This window comes from Lissotriton vulgaris, chromosome 1_1 (assembly GCF_964263255.1).
Source record: "Lissotriton vulgaris chromosome 1_1, aLisVul1.2, whole genome shotgun sequence".
Classification (NCBI taxonomy): Eukaryota; Metazoa; Chordata; class Amphibia; order Caudata; family Salamandridae; genus Lissotriton; species Lissotriton vulgaris.
Window position 1 is genome coordinate 1,253,629,787 of NC_141685.1, and position 22,638 is coordinate 1,253,652,424.

Genomic DNA, 22,638 nt, shown 5'->3' on the forward strand with positions numbered 1-22,638 from the left:
TGCGAGGAGGCCTCCCAGATGTTTTTGGCATTCTCAGAAATAAATATAACGCTGCCAACAAGACCGATTTATGTGATGCCTCACTCGAAAATGGCGGCCAGGAGACACTGGGTTCAAAAGGGAACCCTGCCTGTATACTCCCTCAAGAGTTAAACCCCTTAAGAGCTGCCGTCGGCCAACAGTCGTCACGAGAGCTACCTCCCCAGTGCTGCGCATGACCGTTGGCCGACGGGCCAGCGCTCGTTATTCGAACGTTCAGCACTGGGTGCTGAATGTTCGAAGCAGCTAAGGTGTTAAACCCACTGATTTACCTAACAAACTTGGACTTTGTCTCTCATTACTAACTTGAGGTGATGATGTTGAGTACTGTTTCAGTTGGCACTATTCTCTCAATCTCTGAAGAACTCACCCTGCAGAGAACATACTCGGGCAGCTAAGGACATTGGAAATCGATGAAAGAGCACAACAGCTGCCCCTTATGAAGTAGCGGCACCGGAGAGCTAACCTTTCATTGAAAATCAACTGCAATAGAAAGAGGTCTTCATTCCTCCACAAAACTGTGCCTATTTTGAAATGATTCTTATCTTCCATCTCTAGACCTACAAATTATGAGTACTATCCTAACATGCTTGTCCTTTAATGTCCGGCATGTTTCGTCCCTCTGACCCAATAATACCAGCTCAACCAGCTTCCAAAAACTGTACAATCCCATCTGATCAACATACCAATATCATTGAGAATGTGTCCCTCTACCTCTAAGAATGTAGTAGACCTCACACAGCTGCAGACAACCATGCAACGCTCATCTTTACCCTAGCAATGGTTGTCTAAATCCTACCTTTTACCTCCCATCTCATATCAGCCTCCAACATGACGGAGGCGCCCATTATCCCCAGCTCCCCACCATTGCACCTTTCCATGTGAGGCATTAATGCTTTACATGGTTCAAAGATTCATCTGACCACACTCTAGACCTTTTACTTCCCCCCCAATGATGACATTTTACATCAAGACTGGGAAGGTAGACAAGATGGAGATGTTATGTTTTGTTATAACAATTTGTAAATCACACAACTACCAGATAGGTGTCTCAGCACTAAACTCTTCCTGAGTCAAAACAGAGTCAAAAACAAAGGGCTGTTGGTGGAGACCTAATTTTTGAAAAGACAGGTTTTTAATTGTTTTCTGAACTTTAGTAGAGTAGGATGGGATCTGATCTGAGGGGGAAATGAATTCCAAAACGTAGCTGTGGCAATCACAAAGCTTTTGCCACACCGGTTAATTTTAAATGTTCTGGGGACTACCAACAGATTTGTGCCAGTAGAGCACAAAGGTCTGCTCAGATGTAAATCTTTAGTCACCTTCATGGAGGAATACATGGATCTCTTCATCTCTCAATTTATCAGCTCAGACAACACGATCTTCCTTGGAGACTTCAACGTCCACTGGAGAAACCAGGGTGACGGCCTTTTGGACACTTTTGCCTCCTTTCTCAAAGATAATAATCTCCAACAACACTGCCATAAATCCACACTCCACAAAGACACCATTTTGGACCTGATAATCTCCAAATCTAATAATCTACAGTCAAATGACCCCATTTCCATTGACTGGTCCGACCACATGCAGGTCCCATTCTCCATCTCCGGTTCTTATACCACAACTTTTGGGCAACCCAAGAAAGAGAAAATATGGTTCAGGGACACATCCCACCTTGACACAGAAGCCATGGCCAGCATGGCCATTCCGACCCTAATTTCGGTTACACCCCGCCTTGAAAATAATGAGGCCTCCAACAAATACAACTCCTGTATGGAATCCCTTATCGGCAAATGTGCACCCCTAAAGTGCAAAATATCCATACCAAACCCTGTAGTCCTTGGTTCTCAAAAGATCTCTACAAAGAAATAAAGCTTATCAGAAAGTGTGAACAGGAATGGAGACTAGCACCCTCTCACTGTGTATGGATGAGCTTCACAGAGCTTAAAAACAATATAAAGAGCGAATCCTCAGAGTCAAATCCTCTTACATCAGAGCACTTATGAATTCTGCAAATAACATACCCAAATGCCCACGCACCTGATTGAGGTTCTAGCACAAACTATAAACCCCTCCACCACTTCAGTTATTGAGTCATCAGTGGCCTGCTGCAACACGTTTGTGGATTTCTTTGATAAACAATTTAGAGGCATCCATATCTCACTTCTCACCAGCAAGCCGCCAGAAACTGAGATTCTACCACCCAAGGAATGGCATTCACGGTCATATTTCTCCCTAATTTCCGAACGTGATCTACAGCGGACAATCTCCAAAGTGAAACCCCCAAATCATGTTCAGGATGCCATTCAGGTTTATTAGCTAATCATTTGCCACACACCTACTCCCCTTTTAGAATAACATGGTCAATGCCTCTCTTCAACAGGGCCTATTTCCAGAATGACTAAAAGTGGTCAAGTCGATCCATTCTTGAAAAATCAGTCTCTTTACCCAGAAAACATTAACATCTATCGCCCAGCCTCCACACTTCCATTTTTAGGCAAAGCCATTGAAAGTTGCGTAGCACCCCAACTCACTTCACACATTTGAACAAACAACCTCCTATACACTATCCTATTAGGATTCTGCCAGGGCCATATTACAGAAACTGCAATCCTCCAAATAGTTGATAACTCCCTTAGAATCATCAACTCCTGTAACTCCTGCCTCCAGGTCATCCTGGACTTGCATTCAGGACCTCCTCCACATTCTTGAACAATGCATGGGATGTGGCGGCACAATTCTCAACTGGATCTCCTCTTACCTAACCAACTGTTCCCAAATTGTGAAAATGAGCAACTCATTCTCGAGACATGTCTACGCATATCAAGGTGTCCCTCAAGGCTCTAACCTCTCCCCAACCCTCTTTAACCTCTACCTTGAACTACTGTGTGTGATTCTCAGAAACTCTGGAATTCTCCTCCACCTCTATGCCAACAACACTCAAATGTACATGAAAATCTCTTCCCTTGAAGACCCTGCCCTCCTTTCAACCACCCTTCTAACCATCATCTAAAGCTCAACCAAACAAAATTTCTTTTGATCTCACCGCCGAAAGCAAAAACCTCAGAACAGGTATAGATGGTCTACTTTCTAGACCTGGATGGCTGCTCTGCCATTTCCAGAGTGCTAGATCAATTAGCATTACCCTTGACAATCACCTAAACCTTCACAGCTACATCAAAGCCATGACCAACAATCCATGACACCAACTCAGGCGGCTATGGGTTATCAGACAATTGATTGTAGAACAAGACCTCAAAACAGTGGTGCAGTGTCGTTCTCTCCAGACTAGATTACAGAATTACCCTTCTCTCAGGCCTTACCAAAGTTCACTTAGGCCACTGAAAGCAACACTATATGCAGCAGCACGCTTTGTTTTGGGTCTCAAGAAATTTGACCACATGTCCCCAGCCCTTCTAACCCTCCAATGGCTTCCTGTTGAAGCGTGAGTCCAATTCTAAACCGCCTGCATTACACACAGAGTGCTGCAATCTTCTTCACCCTCCAATCGAAGTGAGAAACTGAAAAGCTGTGGAGCAAATAGGAGTTCCATAAATGCTAAATTCCTGCTCCTGGAACCCCTTACTTTCAGTCGAGAATGGTACATGAGCCAGTCATTCTCCGGTAGTGCCGCAAGATTCTGGAACTCCTTACCTCCCTTCCTTTGCCGAACAACCTTCATAGCCACATTCAAAAAGGACCTCAAGCTCCTCCTATTTGACAGTCACCTTGGTTAATCCCCCTCGACCTGACTCAAGTGCTCTCTTCACCAGGATATGAACTACCCTCATAATGTAACATCAACATGTTAATCATTGCCTGAACTGTGTTCGACCATTGACTAATCTGGTGCATCTGTCCTGGTCAGAGCTACTGATGCTAATGTCTAAATTTCATTATTGGTTACTGTAACTTTACCCTGTATCCTACTACTGTTGTAAAGCGCTCTGATGCTTTCGGGCCATGTCTATAAAATTACAAAAGAAAAAAAATAAGTATGGATATGAGCAACCTGTTTGGAGCAAACTGGATCCGGGCTAAGGGATAAGTCATTAAAACAAAACCCGTGGGGCTATATGTCATATTTGAGGAACGTCAGTGTGACACCCACCTACAAATTTGCACGCAGATAATCTGCTAAGCGTTGACCACTGTAAAATGTATCTCTCTTCTCCCTTGCTTTCTTTTTCTCTGTCTCCTGTATCACCAATTTATTTCTACCTTTCTTTCTCGCTCATTCGACTTAATTTCTCTGTATGCTTCTTCACTTTCACACCACGTGTAGAAGTGATTCCATTGGGCTGTATCGCTTTCTTCACTTTGATCTTTTTAACCTGAACCGGCACCCCAATCTATAGCGTGCCTGGCTGTCTCACTTTTACTGAAGGTCTGATACTCTGCTGCAGAAGTTAAAAACTGAGCCAATATTTTTGTGCTGCAAATAACTTAATGTGAAATTCTAAACAGGGGTACTTTATGCTCAACGATTGCTGCTTTCAATTTCCATGTCACGTTCTATATAGCTTGCGTTGTTACCCAAATGAATGGTACTTATTGAACAATCTCAAAAGGATGAAATGTTGAGTGGACCCACCTAAATTCAAACCTGTAATCATGCAGATTCTTGGAGTGGATGTTTTAGTCTACCCCCTCTCGTTCATGCCTCTCCCTTCGGTCCTGGTTTGTCTTTCACAATCATTGTGTATGTATACGTTCATGGTATATATAATAGATTACATCTTCATGTGCATTATGCATGTTTTTATGATTGTATAGATTAAGTGTACTTAACATTACCAGCAAATGTTACATTGTAAGTGTGATTTAGGCCCTCAATACAAGTGTTCTGTCTGGAGATGTGAGTAGTATGGATGCTTAGAAAAAAGAGGAGCCCCTTGTGAACCCAACGAGAATAGGGCACTTAAACAGTGAGAAAGGAAAGATCCCTTTGGGTAGATTTCATACAAACTATGCATATTAAACACCTGTTCGCACACCAAGAAATTGCACTCTTTCAACTTTCTCTCTTTCCACACCTGAAGATTGAACCATATGTAACAGGGGACCCACTACAAAAATTAAAATATCACATATATTTATTTTTTCGACAAACACTATTTCAATAAGTTGAATGGCCTGACAGTTGATAGACTAAAGGTCTTAAAGTTTAAAAAAACACACAATACATTAAAAATGTGATCCAACATAACTAAAAAACATACTGGAGAGTAAAATAGCCAATTTGAACAACAGGAGAGAAAGGGTCGAAAGAACACTCTCATACCCCTTGTGGATGCATATATCAATCAACATAAGAGTGTCAATAATTGCAGGAATCAGATGCTAAAGTAAAAAATTCAGAGAAATTCTAGAATGTCTAGCATCAGAAGAGACTGTTAATACAGTGGGAAAAATAGAGTGCACGTGCTCAGAGAGAACTAAAAGGACCCTCAGGCCCCAGCTGAAAGCTGGTAGCCAGATGTCTTCATTGGGTCCCCGATAGTTGCAGAGAAAATGAAAAGTGCAATAAAAAGAGTGTGGACTACTCCTCAAAACCATTTTAATGAGAGGGTAGCTCCAACTCTATTAAAACCAGTGCAGAAAAATTAAGGACTGCTAAGTGGTTGTGTAAGTTTGAACCAAAAAGTCCTATTAATGGTGCAACAAGAAATATTAGTAATAAGATATGGTCAACATGTTTCTGCTAATCGAGCATTCAGTCAGCTCAGCATTTGTCAGGACCCGGAAAAACACACATTCCTACTCACTAGTGGACACCCCCTAAAGTGTCCAGACCTATAGAGTAGAAAAAAGAACTCATACGACCTGATTTGTCGAAGTTCTTTATGGAGACATTTTCCCAATGTCTCTCCTCATTATAGGAGACTAGAAAAAATCTGTAAATGTAAACAGACAAACAGCGTCTAAATTGTGAGCTCTTGTGAAAGGTATCCAGAACAACATTAGCTTTTGGTGATCTCTGTTCATGTGCACAAACCTAGTATGGCCTCATAATTTGCTCATGTGTTTAATCATAGGCAAAAGCAAAACATTAATATATACATGTTTTAGACTGTTGGAAAAACACATGTCTGTATGTAGTGTTCATTATTATCAGCCTAAAGGTAAACGTGTTAACTGAGTCTGTTACACGTTAAAGTTCACAGCTCATTATGACTGTTAGTAAATAGTGCTCGTCAAGACTGTTGACAACTAAGATGTCAAAACATGAATTAAAAGAAAGAGAACACCTTTGCGTGGATGGAATACATCAATAGCCCTACGTGCTCCACGAGAGGCAAAAAGACATACAAAAACTCACACGATATCGTGGTGTAGTAGTCACCATGGGCTTGGCGGCAGGAGGAAATCTTCACGCTCAGACTTGTCTGAAAATTAAATAAAGATCAGATCGTCTGTCGTGCCCTTACTGGCCTCAGTGTACAATAAACCTCGTTTGGCTAGCGTCACAGTACTTACTTCTTTCTGAGCGGCTCCCCGCTCGAGAACCTACAGCAGCCACGACCGCCGCCCGTATCTACAAACGCGGCATTGATTCTGTGGGCTAACAAGTAGGAAGTGAGAAAACGTGAAAGGCGTCACTAGCGGTCACATGACCAGCATCGCGACGTCAGTGTCTTAAAGGCGCCTGTCTATTTACACGCGCGATGGATTGGAAGTTCGGATCAGAAATCCGTAAAATCTTTACCTTCACAAATCCAATCGAGCAATGTTTGTATCTGCTTGGTAATGTACACCAGGCAACCTGGCAAATGCAGACTGCCAAAAGTTATCAACCGAAACCCCTTGACCAAGGGTAGCCAAATACGTAAAACAGGAGGGTCATAGAGCAACATTATTATGACAAAAAAGTTTTTAGTAATAGTGGGCAGGCTATATAGTTTGCCAATCAGGAAGCCTTGTGGTCACTATGATGTAGATGTAGTTTTTACGATTTATGAGACAGAAAACAGAACAAAAAGCAAAAAAACAAGGAACATATCTCATTTTCTAAAATCTAAGAAAAATGAACATAACTCATTAATTGAGATCTAAGAAACAGAGATCTAAGAAACAGAGAGAGAGACAAAACCTGGGGGACTTTCATGAAGGGCACCTCTCTATCTACGCATGACCGACCCCCACGGAATATCATCGTTGAGGCCATGTATATGGGTCGAAAGGCGATATATCCACCTTTGTTCCTTTTCGAACAGTGTTCCTTCATTGCTGGAATTTATTTGTTCTATTACTACCCATTTTACATCATTGGGACAATGGCCATATTCAAGGAAATGGGTGTTCAGTTTCGTGGTGTTCCTACCACATCTCATGTTGCTGCGATGTTCCCCTATTCGCATTTTTATCCTCCTGGTGGTCATTCCCACGTATCTGAGACCGCTGGGACAGGTAATTAAGTAGATAACATTACTCGAATTACAGTTAGTATGACCTCTCAAATACCATTCTTTCCCCTCTTCCAGATGTAAGATTTTGGTTGTCACCGTCAGGTGGCACACACTGCACCCCCCACAAGGATAATGACCTGTGACAGGTGGCAAACCCCAGGCATTCAGTACTGTCTGTTCATGTTTTGTCTGTTCAGTTCTTGGGCGGGTGTGTACTAGAGCATCTCGCAAGCTCCTTTCTCGTTTGTAAGAGAATAGTGGCTTTTGCCATTTCCAACCGTTACTCGTCAGAATTTGCCAATGCTTCCCAATGCAACGACTTACAGCATTTGAAATATTACTATAAGTCATCACACAGGTCAGTGGTGCATCAGACTCAGTCTCTTTAATGTTGTCTTCCAGCAGAGCCTCCCTGTTATTGTTTCTCGCTCTCTTTCGGCTCTTTTGTAATATTCTCCTAGGGTAACCCCTCTGTATTAGTTTAGTAGTTATATCTTCTGCTTGGGTGTTAAAATCCATGAGACTACTACAATTTCTACGTACTCGTAGATATTGGCCGAAGGGAAGGTTTTCCCGCAGGGGACGCGGGTGAAAACTGGAGAAGTGAAGGAGGTTGTTTCTACTGGTGGGTTTATAATAGGTTGTGCTCGTTAAACGATCACCAGTTCTCATCAGTGTAACATCCAGGAAGACAATAGAATTGGGGTCATATTGATGTGTGAATCTTAAATGGGGGTCGCAAGTGTTCACCCAGTCAAAGAAGGATAGGAGACTCTCCTCAGATCCTTTCCAAATTAAAAGCACATCATCAATGTACCTCTGCCACAGGATAACATTGAGAGCGTAGGGGTTGGAATTGGTCAGGATGTGAGTCTTCTCAAAGTTGTAAACATACAACCCCGCAATACTGGGGGCAAAAGTACTGCCCATAGAGGTACCAGTCTTCTGTAGATAAAAGGTATCTTTATATTGGAGTAAAATAGCCCGACAGGTATAATGTGTCTTGACAAGCTACACATCCATCATTAGAAAATATCAATAGCATGGAAAAGTACAGTTCAAAATTAACTTCTTTTAACCAGTGCCAGATAGGTGGAGTGTGCATCAAAATTTGGCTTCGAAGCGTTTTGATGGCTTACTTTATCAATGCATCTTTCTCAAGACCAGTTTATAGACTCTCTGTGCTTGTTATACATATTCATACAGTCACTTTTAGCAATATGGTAGACTTCCTTATCCTTTTTGTACTCGTCTGTACCATGGGGTATAGATAATAGCCCACGACTGATAGACGTATCCCAGTACATAAACTCAGATCTGAATGTATAAGGGACCTTGGTTTAGGCACTCTTTATAGGGTTCCAAACTGAGGTTATTTGTTTAGGCGCAAAGGCTTAAATATATCATCCACTTAAGTATGGGGTAGTAGCCTCTGAACAAAGGGTTGTCTTATTATTCACAGATCCCCTTTCGTTGTTTTGTTTCAAAGAGCAGAGATCTTGCTCAGCGTCCCTAATATAATTAGGGTCAGAGGGGCATATTATCAAGGGGGGGCGATAGGAAATTATCGCCGCTTTAGCGGCCGTTTTTGGCCGCTAAGCAGCAATAATTCTATCGTCCTATTAGCAAGCTGTCGCTAACAGCAGTTAGCGACAGCTTGTAGGCTATAGGGAGCGGTTTGGGGTCCGCTTTGCATGTCAGCGATATTTATCGCTAATGTCATGCAAAGTGGGCGTACCCAACCTGTTAGCGACTGAAAGCAGTCACTAACATCGCTATCGCCTATTACCAACACAGGCGTAGCGATAGAAATATTCACGCTAAGCGCAAATATCTCCCAAAACTAACGCCTGCTCAGAACAGTTCTTAGCTATTATATCCAATGGGAGGTGGATATAATGGCTAAGACCCTGTTAGCGATAATACGTGAATATCGCTGTATTCTCAGCGATATTCACGGATTTTGCCGCTATCGCCGGGAATTTTATCGCTTTTGAGATAAACGTTGCTAATAGCACGTTATCTCAGCTATAAAATCCGGTGATGCGCTGTGACTAAAAAATTGCCGCTAAACCTACTTAGCGATAAATATCGCTATTTGTTGATAATACGCCCCAATATTCCGTAATCACGGGTTGCTCGTACTCGCCTTCTATGAGCTGGAGTCTAGCGGATGTGATTAGTATGAATGCCATACCATGGGGAATGGATTTGCCCAACAAAATCCGCTTGTACCGGTGTTTACTAGACTATTGTGGCTATGCAGAAATTACTGCAAAGCTCACAATCCCTTCTCTGGAAATGGATGATTCTAAGTGGTAACACTGACCTTGAGGTGGTATTTTCAAACTTAAAAGGAGTCTCCCTGAACCTGAGAGAATCTCTGTAAAATTGATGGAGTCTCTGAACTTGAGAGAGTCAGCTTCAGGGTGGTTTCTGTAAACTCGCTGGTGGTCTTCAGTCAGGCGACCTGGGTGAATACGTCTCAGTGCACCTTCCCCACTGATAAAAAGCTCATGTACTAGGAACGTGGAATAACATTGAAAAAAATGTTTCATTTCATCAGTAAATGTTTCAGAAAACAGGATAAAGAGTGTGCTATTCTTCCTTTTGTTGAGGAATTAACTCCCTACCAACAACTATTGGAAAAAGATCTTTTAACAGGGATTTAACTGTGTACAAAATGTGTTAACCCATCACCACCGATAAAAAATGTCATAAAGCATTAGTTAATTATTATATAATTTACCAATCGATCATTAACCTAGTAACAAGCTTCTCGGCAGAAATTCATTTTCATAAAGAAAACAGGCAGACTAGTTCAATGACAAAAATACTCAACTGAGAAAGATTGGTGTCAAAGCGCCATCTACAGATTATTTATGGTTTCAGCTTTTAAAAATATTCTGGTATTATGGCTACTTGTGTTAAATCTTAAATAGAATGTTTATATAAGTAAGCATTGCAATGACCTTGATCATTGCAGAAATTGTCACTGAATCATGCATCTATTTATATTTTGGACTTAAGCTTTGATGATCCATTTTGGTTTTATCATTTTAGGTTGGATTCTCAGTAACTGACACGATACTGTTAGGCTGTCCTGCCATTATCAGAAACTTTCAGATCCTTAGATATGTCCTGATGCTCTTGAGCAAAATATACTGAGAGTGCATTTCTAATTACTTATTTTCCAAATGATGTCAGATGCGTGTCGGAGGAAATATAGGGACTTATTTACAAGCCTCTTTCGCCGCCGGTACGTCACGTTTAATATGGTATAAAGAGACGTACCAGCGGTGCAAGGGGCTTGTGGATAAACCTCAGCACTATTGCGACACCGGAATGTCACTTTTTTGATGTTCCGGAGGTGCAATGTGCCACGCACTGCCATATTTATAAGGCCGCGTAAAGCCACATTACGTGGCTTTACATCGCTTTATAAATATGTGTCCCTTTCATGCAGAAAACTGTGTGAAAGGGGCGTTCCATGGGTGTTGCTGGGAATGTTCCCAGAAACATCCATGACTTTTTTGACACTGCCCCGGATTAGCGAGAAATTAAAAGTCTGAGGCAGCGCCTAAAATTGATGGCGTAAGGGAGGCAAAACGAAGAGAAATGTCTTTCTTTATTTCTCATTCATCATCACATGAAGATATTAGTGGGAAGATAGTTTAAGGAGCATCTAGGACTAGATTCAAAAGAGTTGTTGGCTGGAGTTATTACTTTCCTGTAATGGTAAGTAGTGCAGTGCAATCAACGTTTATCACTGCATCAAGTAGTTTGATTTGTGGTGCTGTTTTTGTATGGCAATAGTGTTTCTGGATGTAGGCTGGCAGACAGCAATGAACCCTTTAACTTCTGGGCGTTCCCCCTCCCTCCCAGTGTTAAGCCAGATTTTTGCTATTTAGGGTAGTTGGCTCTTAGGGACTCATAACTTTTTTTCCACATAAGCTACCAGCGCCAAATGTGCGTCCTTTTTTCCAACATACTGGAGATTCTAATAGTACCCAAGGTTTGTGGATTCCCCTGGAGTGGACTGAGAAAATATTCAAAATATAGCTACATTTTGAAATTTTGGGGAAAAATAGGAAAAAAGTGCTCTGAATAAAAGGGTCTGGTTTTTTTTGCCTAAAAATGGCATCATCACATAGTTTGCTGTGCTAAAGTCACCATTATCCCAGCTTTCAGGAAAATGCAGTTGGGCATTTTTCAAAGAGGTAGCCCAGTTTTTCCTATTTTCTGTAGCCTCAAACTATTTCTAGATTGTGGTGGAAAAAATGTGAAACCCATTGGTGATCCAGGAAAGCTGTAGATCTATGAATAGTAAAAAACAAATGAATTCAGCTAGGGGTCATATGTGTAGATTCATCAAGGTTTTCTCAAACAAAGTAAATGAGTATGAAAAACCAGGCATTTGTGACAACACTTTCAGCTGTAACGTTTTTTCACAATGGCAAAGGTACAAAAGCAATATACCATTACTTCCACTAGACATCCCCTAGACCCTTCAGGTTGAGGGGATATATGGGGTTGTAGGTTTTTCAAGAACCCACAGTACCCAGAGGCAACAACTGAGCTGCACTGTACAATGTTTTTTCTTTGGGTACCAAGTATAAACCAATTCATATGATGAACTATGTATAGTGAAAAATGGGTATCAAGGAAACCTATGTATTTCTGAAATATGCACAAGATCTGGAGTTAGAAGCAGTGGTTATTTTTACATTAGTGGATTTGTGGGTGTTCATACTAGCATATGATTTACGGGGTATTTTTCTAAATATCTTCTTTCCTACACACTGGTTTAGATTTTTGGAAGACACAAATGCAGGGAAATCCAATTGATAATAATAAATGTTCTACTATTCTATGCTTCCAAATTTCTTCTGATAAAAATGGTACCTCAATTGTGTGGTTATGCCAAGAACCCATGACAGGAAAAGGCCCAAATTGCAACATGGATACATCACATTTTTCCACTCAAAACTGACCCTGTTTTTGCAAAGTGGGTAGCTATGGATTTTGGGCCAGAGCTCAGCTGGCACCTATGTAAACCTAGCAAACGAACACATTTAAAAAACGAAACACCTGGTGGATTCCAGGGTGGGATGACTTGCATGGCCCTCAACAGCTTTTTTACCCAGAATCCCTTAAAAACCTCAAACTATGACAAGCACACATTTTCTTCAAATTTCTGTGATAGAAAATTCTGGAATCTGCAGGGAGCCACAGACTTCCTTTCACTCAGTATTCCCCCAAGTCTCCCGATAAAAATACTACCTCAATGTGTAGGTAGGCCTAGTGCATGTGGCAGGAAACGGTCAACAGTGCTGTAACAGCCTAAAATGCAACATGAACACATCACATTTTGCCACTCAAAATGAACCTCTATTTTGCAAAGTGAGTAGCTGTGGATTTTGTGCTATAGCTCAGCCTGCACCTAAGGAAACCTAGCAAACTTGCACGTCCTACTATTGCTCTGCAAACTGGTTGAAATACATTGCCTTCAGCACTTGTCTTTCAGATTTAGTGATAGTGAGCATTCACAGGATACTCTGGGAGGTAGTGTGGGGGTGTTCAAGCCTCGGACAAACACACAGCAGCCAAATAAAGCTCAGTCAATTACATCCACTCAATCTCCACACAGGAGGTGTATTTTCTATAGATTGTGTACATTTTGGTATAAGACCCAGCCCTGTTGCTGAAACAGAGGGTCCTATTGAAGCGGTAGCCTGATCGGAGGATACATCTCATGCTCAGGCGTTCCTGGTACCACACTCTTCTAGCCCAATCTGGAGTTTTCTAGTCTTTTTCAGAACTCAGGACCAAAGAGGAAGTGGTGGGAAGATGTACAGGAGTCCCTTCTTCAATTCCAGCAGGAATGCATCTTGTAACAATTGTACTTGCGAAATCGCCAGTGTGCAACACTGTTGACACTGCACCATCTCAATGGTATTGAAAAGGTCTAGCCAAGGTTCTCCCCACTGGTGGAAGATGCCAAGCATCATCTTGGAATGTAGCCTCCACTCATATTCTTAGTTCATATGCCTAGTCATTCAAGAACCCCACCAGGTGTTAGGCGACCAGAAAAAGGTCCTACCATTCCAACCATCTCCAGTAATGGAAGGCCTCATGAACCAGAAACAGGGACACCACCCTGCTCAGTTTGCTGCAGTACCAGTACCAGTGGTGTTTTTCCTGAGAACCTGTACCAGCTTCCCTTGATGGGTGGTGGGAAGGCCTTCAGAGTCAGGTGAATGGCGTGCAGCTCAAGCAGACTGATGTGGAGTTGGCCCTCCACGGGAGACCAGAGTCCTCTCTGATCGCAACCTCCATCACATGACCCTCCCCAATCCAGCTGTGATGCACGGTCACCACTATCAGCTCTGGATGAGTAAAGGATAGGGGCCTGCTGCTGACCAAATGTTGTAGATCAACCTCCACTGCAGGTCCCAAGCTGTCTCCTCCAAGACCTGGATGCTGTTGAAAAGGTGGCCTCAAAACTGGGCCATTGGGATTTCAGGTTCCACTGCAGGGCTCGCATGTGCCATCTGGCATAGTTGACAAGGACGATGCAAGAAGCAAAGAGGCCATGAAGCTCAGAGCAATTCTCACCTGGATCCAACAAGAAGCCTAAAACATCAGGGGGCAGGTGTACAACTGTTTTGGCGGTTGCAAACTGAGATTCGTCCCATTTGCCACTAAAATTGTTTTTGCAATGTACTAACCCTATTTTGTGAGTCTGTAATCTATTAAAGCCTAGCAAAATAGGGTTTGCGTTTCGCTATTAGGAAGTGTTGTGCCTAGAGCATCCCTTCCTAATAGCGAGTTGCAGGGGGATGTAGGATTGTTTTGTGACCAGAATGCGTCCGCAAAACAATTGTAGTTTACCGCCTACTTCAAGTAGGTGGTAAGCTAGTCTCAAACAGGAAGGGGCATCCAGGGGACCCCTCCCCCTTTGTGAATGGTAGCAAAAACATTTTTAAGAGCAGGAAGTGGTCCCATGGTCCCATGGACCACTGCCTACACTTAGTAAATGAAACTGAAACGTTTTATTTTTCTTTTTTAAATGCCTCCCGTTTTCCTTTAAGGAAATGCTGCATTTCAATAAAAAAGAAAACCGCACTTTCCTTTTGCACAATACTGTCTGCCTGATTAGGTGTCTTTCAGACTCTCTGATCTCTGCCCACAGAGTTTAGGATGTGACCATTAGGGGGGGTTGCACGGTGAGAATGAGCGCTCCCGTTTACTCCATTACCGACATTTCACGTCAGCGGCAAAGTGCAAGCTGACGTGTTAGGCGACTTCATATTCTTGGTGAGCGCGTCTTGACAGTTGCTGCCATTTGGAATGCTTGTAAAGGAGAATTCCCTCCATACGTAGGCTAATTGATAATTGAATTAACAGCATTGAGGGTTCAGAGCGCCACTTTACATGACTGTCTCCTGACTAATCCAACAAGGAGAGCCACAATAATTGTTGAGGTTTTTATTTATTGGTCCCTTCAGCATGTGTGCAGGAATGTTTGTATACCCCGCCTTACTTTTTAGGTGGAGACCTTTCCCCTGTGAATAGTTCAGCACGAGGGCCATTGAATATTTGAACTTTTTGTCGAACATCATTTGGATTCGTTTCTGTGACAGAGCCTTTGATGACATTGGCATCCAGGTGGGAAAGGTTTTTCAGGAACCTGGCTGCATGCAAGGGCTGTACTCCCTTAGTACATACATGTGGATGTTGTACTATTACGTTTTGGGTGGACTTCTACCACTTGTTAAGAAGGAGCCCTTTTGCCTGCATATTGCACACCTCCTGCATCGATTGTCATACGTGGTTGATGTCTGCATTCAGGTGAGGGCAGCAGTAGTTTTTTTTTTGAGACACAGAGTTTAGATTTGACCAAACGAGTTAAAAATATGTCCTTCTTTTAAGTCGCTTTCTCACCACTCACATCTTCAGTCCTGATGAAGACCCATGTTTGAGGCTTTCGGTAGCCCCTCCCAGTGTGTCAGGTCGAAACATCGATGTCCAAATAAACCTAGCCTGGATTCATATTTGGAATCCACCTGTTGGCAATTGTTATGGATCAGCTATGCCACATGAGGTGGAAGAAATGTCACGTTTATGTATTGGACAGGCTCCTTAGATGAAGAAATTTGATTAAGAAAAGAATCACAAACGCCCCATTTTTTCTTCCCCTTCTTCACACTCTCACAAGCACCTTCTCTAAGCACCTTCTGATACGCTCACAATTCTATGGTAGCCTTGAGCACCGATATGTTTGCTTTAAATGACTATAATAGATATGCATTAATCACCATGGTTTCAAAACATTTCAACTAAAAAACTGAAACTAAAACTGTAGAGGTATTCATGTGTGTGTGTGTGTGTGTGTGTGTGTCTCTCTCTCTTTTTTTCTCCGGATTCATCAATCTTGTGATACTTTTATTCTCTATCACATGTGCTATCTCATATAGTGTAAGAGAAAGTGATACAATCACTTTTTTTCTGTTGTTGTTGTGGTTGCTTCTTCTGATCCGACCACTGTTTGTTTGTATCACACATTACCCAGGTCCTTCTGGTTAAATTTGGGTCACCCCAATGGAGAACAATAAACTGAAAATGTTACTGTCCGCCTTGAACCACAAGCAAAAACCTTGGGACTGTAGGACCAGTATATGTAAATAGGCAACCTGCAGGTCCAGGGAGATAATACAGTCTCCAGGGTCCAAAGCAGATGGGATCTGGGCCAACATGAGTATCTTGAATTTGTCCTTTCATAGAAAAATATTGTGCAGGCGAGGTTCAAGAAAAGCCTGTATGCCCCCTCCTTTTTTATTCCGAAGATATAGCAAGAGTAACAACCCCCGAATTTCTACGACCCAGAGCACTTTCCATGACAGCTTTGCAGAGTAACAGGTGCACTTACTCTAGGAGAATGGACAGTTTCTTCTATGAAGGGAAAGGGTAGTCCCTAACCAGTTTAAATAATTTGCAAGGCACATATGTTTAATGTTATGGATCACCTACCCAGGAGGAAATTGATGGGTATAAGCCTCTGAGGGCAAACTAAAGTAATTTGCTTTCCAGTGTAGCAGTGGGGAAGGAGTTAGAGCACTGGTTCTCCTGCTGGCCTCCATGTTTCAAGCCCACCACCCTGAAAGGACTGGGTTGTCTACTGCATCACTGGTTGGGTAGGCTGTCTTTGCCTACATGGCACCTCTCTGGAGTAGCTACTAAATTTCCAATACTGATGCAAAATGGCTTTGCAGAAGTCAACAGCCCCATGGAATGTGCAGTAGCTCTACAATCTTTACACCAAAGTGGAGTCTGCTTTCTCACAGAAGCAGCACCACCCATAAAAGGGCATGTCCATCAGTGAAGCCTGCATTTTCCTGGAGAATCCATGGTATCCAAGCAAATGTGTATAACATAAGTGGTGTGCCTTTCCCATTATGTATCCTCTGGGCCAAAGAGAGCCTCAGATCGTATGGGACTGCTGGCAGGATATCGATGTCCATGTCCCAAAGGCTTTTGGTGTAAGATTCCAACAGGCAGACTGCACTGACAGAATAAAATGACAGATTGGTTAAAGTAAACATAAATTTGCCAAATGCATTCATCATTTTAGGCTCCCTATCTGCAGGAGTGGTGGAGAATGGATTAGGATTCTCTTTACTGGCCAAAGCTCACACAATAAGGCTATCTGGGGTGGGATGCATAGTGATAAAATCCTGGTCAGTAAGCTCTGATCTGTGACGTCTACCAACCTGTCTGCTCACAGGCAAGCAAGAACATGGTTTCAGCCAGGTAGCCATCAAACTATATGTGTGGGCAAAATCAAACTGAAGGTCTCAGATGTTGTTTGCCCCAGTTGTGAAATTTCTTTCAAAACATTTGCCTCAATGGAGGGCAGCTGAAATTTCAGTTTCTCGGCTGCCCTCTAAACAACCACTGTGAATGAGGCACTTTCTTCCATTGGAGGCTTAAGTGGTGAGTCAATCTCTGTCCCAGGTGAGGTGTCAAGCCCACCAGCATTCTGTAAATTAAGGTTCATGGCATCCTCAGTGTAACAAGGGGATAGCTAGCCAACCCCTTGCCAGCACCATCATCTACACACTGGGGTGAATGTTGCTCTGGCCCAGGGTAAGAGTCAGAACCAAATACACAGTGGTGCCTCTGAAGATAGATGAGATACAGTAAAGAGTACAGGGTTAGTCTACATGCTAGCTGGTTGCGTTTATGTAATCTCATAGCGTGACATTAGTTGAGCTCAGGCTGATGGATGTTTAGTGTCTAACATTAGCACCAGGTCATCATCATCATCTTCTTTATTTGATCAAATTAGAAAATGTACATAAAAGCACATATAAGTACATCACTAAAAGTTATAATTGCAAAAACATTATTTTTAAAAATACCAAATGTTTCTTCACAATCCTAAAAATAAGATGAGAATGGATAGAAGTAAAAAGTATAAGAGATAAAACAATTCATATAGCAAGTCTATGTGCATTTCTAATTGCTGATCGTGCTCAATGTGAGAAGTTAGCCTGATATATGATGTCCACTAAATCTAGTGGGCACTTTGCACCAGTCTAATCGACCCTTATTGATGGTAGGTTATAAAGTCAACCTTATAGAAAGCTATTCTTAGTGGCAGCTGTGGAGAGCAGCCTTCAGGCTAAGACTTGGAGCCGAGTTAAGCAAGTTGTTTTACCATTCATAATCTCCTGAGTACCAAATGAAAGCACACCACACAAGGTATATATCAAATATATATGTATTTATTCTAAGCACAACCCCTCTGGACTCTTTATGAGGTCAGAGGTAAAAGTACAATACAAGGAACTTAATTAGCATACAATAAGTTGCACATTTTACGTTTTGCCCTAGGAGCCCACAAACCATATACTAAAATAGTGGTATAAGAACCACATGTGAAATAGAAAGCAGGCCTGGGGCCTGTGGAATCACTGGGGCTACTCAGGACAACCAAAGGTTAGAATGTAGGAAGCCCACAGGAGACGCGTGCAGTGCCTTAACTCAGCCGCGGGTTACTATTGCCTTTCTATGGGGAACAAATAAGTTACAATTTTAAAGAAAAAGGGTACAAGGAGGTGAACTGCGATGGAACCCTTTTAGACTAGGACAGTTGGAGAGTCAATACCTCAAGGAGCACCGGAGTACTCGTGTTACCTCAGCCAGGGAAGCCGGGTGCATAGGTGTCTTTTCGTGTCGGGTTTCGCTGTCGATTCCAATGGAGAGCTGCGAAGAAGTTCTGCAGGCAACAAGAGAAAAAGTGTCCGGATGGATCCAAGGGTGGATCGGAGAGGTGAAGAACCTGAAAGTAGAGGAGACAGAGTATGGGCCACCAGCCAATGACCAGGGCAGCGATAGAAAGATGCCATCAGATGTCATGTGATTTCAGGTGAAAATGTGAAGTTTGTCTCGTCAGCCACGAGGTCTAGGAGGCATTGACGATGACCAGGAGCTGGATTCAAGTGGACCCACAAAGGATCTAGTTGACTGCGGTGTCGGTATCCGGATTCAACCCAACCCACCTTGGCAAACGCAACCCACGCAGGATGTCAAAATTGGCTTTGGTGCAGACCAGCAAGGTCCGTGGAACTTTTCCTTTGCAGGGAAGCTGGAGCTAGCTTGGAGCAAAGAGGAAAGCAAGTTGAAACAAAGGTTGGTCTTCTTGAGGGCTCACTAGTCAATGGACTAGGAACCACAAAGATGCTTCAAGCTGAAATGCACAAAGTGGGCCCAAGGGACACTTGTGCAGTGTGGGTCTCTGAGCTTCAGTGCAAAAGGTGCCCATGCTCGGGCTTCAAGCACCCTAATGCACAACTTCAGGATGCCTCGGGATGTTCGTGCAGGTAGCAAAATTCAGGATGTCCAGGAGTTCCGGTCCCACATCTCTCTTGTCGGCCACAGGTCTCAGCTTTGCTGTGAGCGAAGGTCAGGGTCAGCGATGTCTGGAAGTCTATGTCCTGTGTTGCAGATTCTTCGGGATCCGGCGGGAGCCTTGAAAATGCGGACTGGCAAAGATGCTGTTTGTGCCTGTTTGAACAGGGTGGTCACTCCTTGACCACAAGGGAGATTTCTTACGTCTTCCAGTCGAAATGGCATGTCGAAGGTCCAGGATATATGTTGCAGAGTTTTGTACAGGGTAATCTAAAGTCCTAGGGACTGGGGTTCTATACTTATAGTAAGTTTAGGGGTTGAACTAACTCTAAGGTCCCTCCTATGGATGGACCTGGGGTGGGTGTGGTAACACCCCTTCCCCTTTGTCCAGTTTTGGCCCAGAGTTGGGGCTGAGTGCCCCAGCAACCAGTTTGAACTGGGAAATTCATGGAGCACCTTGTGTGCCCCAGGCAGTGTCTGGAAAGCATTCATGAATGCAGCTTTCCCTGCCCCAATACAGTAAGAGCATGTCTGGGGAGGTGCCAGCATCTCCCTGGACAGGAAACCTATTGTCCAGGCCTCCCCTGCCGGAGTTCCATCCCGCAGAAAGAGGGCAGACTTGTGTCTGTGGCAGGAGCATCCATTTTGTGATGCTGAGGCTCTGTTTAACTTTAACTGGGTAAACCAGTAACTACATGTCTTCTCCCTCTAGAAGGGTGGAATGCTAGCCCCACCGCAAGGACTGATGGGGGGGGGGTAGTATTCCAAAGTGTTTGACACCTTACACGACATGTTTTGATGCAGCAAAAACAAAGTTAGCATTAACCGCAAGGATTATAATGCACTTAAGAGTATATAGTATGGCTATATCATAGAACAGCTATAAGGAGATGGTTCCGAAAGCTGCAGAAGGGCTCAGCTCATGCTAGGGAACCCTCTCACATAAAACCAAGCACTCTACCTCCAGGATTGTCGAGGTCCTCCTTAGGAGTGGCTTATAGGTGTATATGTGTCGATATACGTATATAGATATAGGTATACTATATCTAAGTAAGGGGTGATTATACCACCTTACCCAGGCTGTGTGTACAGACCTGTGGTGTCAGTTTGGAAGGCAAACCAGGGGTGGCATAATACATGTTGCAGCCCCTGGTATGCCTAGGGTACACCTATGCCCTGGGTACCTATGGTACACTATACAGGGGCTCACAAGGGTGACCCAGTAACCAATTTGGTATGTACCTAAAGTACATGGTATCAATTTAGAGAGACAATAGCTGAGCTGTGTGCCTGATTAGCAGGTCCACAGCCACACTAAAATCGAAAAACCAGAGAATCACAGCAAAAAGTGGGGGTAACCATAGGAAGCAGATCCTACTCTCCTACACTCAATGAGTTATATGTCATCCCCTTCCTCTTCCTCATGCAGTCCCATAAGAATGTTATCACTGAATAGCAAACCAAGGGGTCTGGCAGCGTTTTAAAGAAGAATAGCGCTACCCGACACTGCCTAAATCCCATTTTTTTAAAAATCGGTTTCAAAAAGGCTTTCCTTTCGCTCCCGTAGAGCCCGCAAAATAAAACTATGTGCATTTCAGGTTGGTGACAAATTGTCACACAGGCACAAAGTTAGTTTGGAGTGGTTGTATGTTTTCTCAGGTTAACCAAGTATAAGGGGAATCAAATTAGTACGGAATCTTAACAAAATGAATCTGTGTTGCACACTATTTATGTTAACTAAATATGAGAACTCTCCCTCCCTTTCTGGTGGGTTAAGGCGATAAAGCTGTGCTGCGTGTTTTTCCTAAAAATGGTCCCTAAGCCTGTATTCAGCCATCAACACAAACATGTTGGTGACTTTCTGCTTCGACACTTTTTTACCAGCTAGGGGATCATAGAAAAGTTTGTGGCGCCCCATCTGTTTTAAAACTGACTCACGTAGGTTATCCACTCAGCCCTTTTCCAATTGTCCATCAATATACAACTCCTTATTACCGTTTGGGTCAAAGGTAGTGTGTTTCTCTTCCAGATAGAATGCCATAGGAGGAGTGGGGCTAATTGTATTTGATCCGATATGTAGGGAAGGGACAATTCCTTATGTAAAATCCTGTTTGTAAAGGAAAAGGGAAGGCCCATTACAGTTTTAAAAAATGTATTTTGGATGATTTGTAGTGATGCGGGTGATACCATGCCCCAGACCCCGCTCCATAGGTCACTGCTGCTTTTAGTCTAGCCTGAAATATGTTTTTTATTGGGAGTAGGGGTTTAGCACCCAATTTCTCTGCAAAAGATTTTACGGCAATAATACCCCTCTCCATCACAACCTCCTTCCTTCTATAATTTTGCATATGACAGATCTTTATCAAACAAGATGCCAAAATAGTGGAAGGAGTCTGCAACCTCGATTTTTCCTGTATCCGCTCTAAAATGTGGGGCTTTGTCTCTTTTAGTACCCCCAGCTATAGTTATAAATGACTTAGATTGTTTTACTTTTAGGTGTAAAGAGTCCATGAAAGAGACGTATGTTGTTATGAGCCTTTGTATCCCAATCCCCGTTCTTGCAATTAAAACAGCAACGTCTGCATAGGACAATGTTGGTAACATCTGATTTTCAAAGAAGGGAACATCCCTAGTGGCGACTGTTAGCACCTTTTCACTTCCATTCGTATATAAGGAGAAGAGAAATGGGGCCAATATGCAACCCTGTCTTACTCTGGAAATTTTAAAAGGTTGTGTGCAATCTCCAGTTTTAGTATAACTCACTGAAGCCGTTACATTTGCCTACAATTGCCTGATGAAATTTAAAATAGCTGGTTCAACCCCCCTTCTTCTCCATTATGTCCCATAGTTTATCATGGGCCACGCAGTCCAAGGCCGCGCTTAGGTCGATGAATGCCATGTATAATTTTTTTGCTTTCATGATGGTATATTTTTCGATGGTCAATGCTAAATTCAAGCATTGATCCACAGTTCCCCTTCCCTGCTGGAAGTCATACTGGGCCTGGATCAGGATCTTATTTTCTCTAGCCCAGCTCTCTAGCCTAGCGAGAAAGAGGCGCCCCATGAGCTTCGATGTTGTATCCAGCAGGGATATTGGTATGTAGTTTTTTGGAACTGCGCTATCCCCTTTTTTGTGGATGGGCACAATAACCCCCGAAGACCACGAGGGTGGAGGGCCTTCAGGGCATTACTATTTGGGATATTGGTTAAAAGAGGGATCCACAAGTCGGGGTTGGTTTGGAAAAAGTCAATGGGAAACCCATCCGGTCCTGGG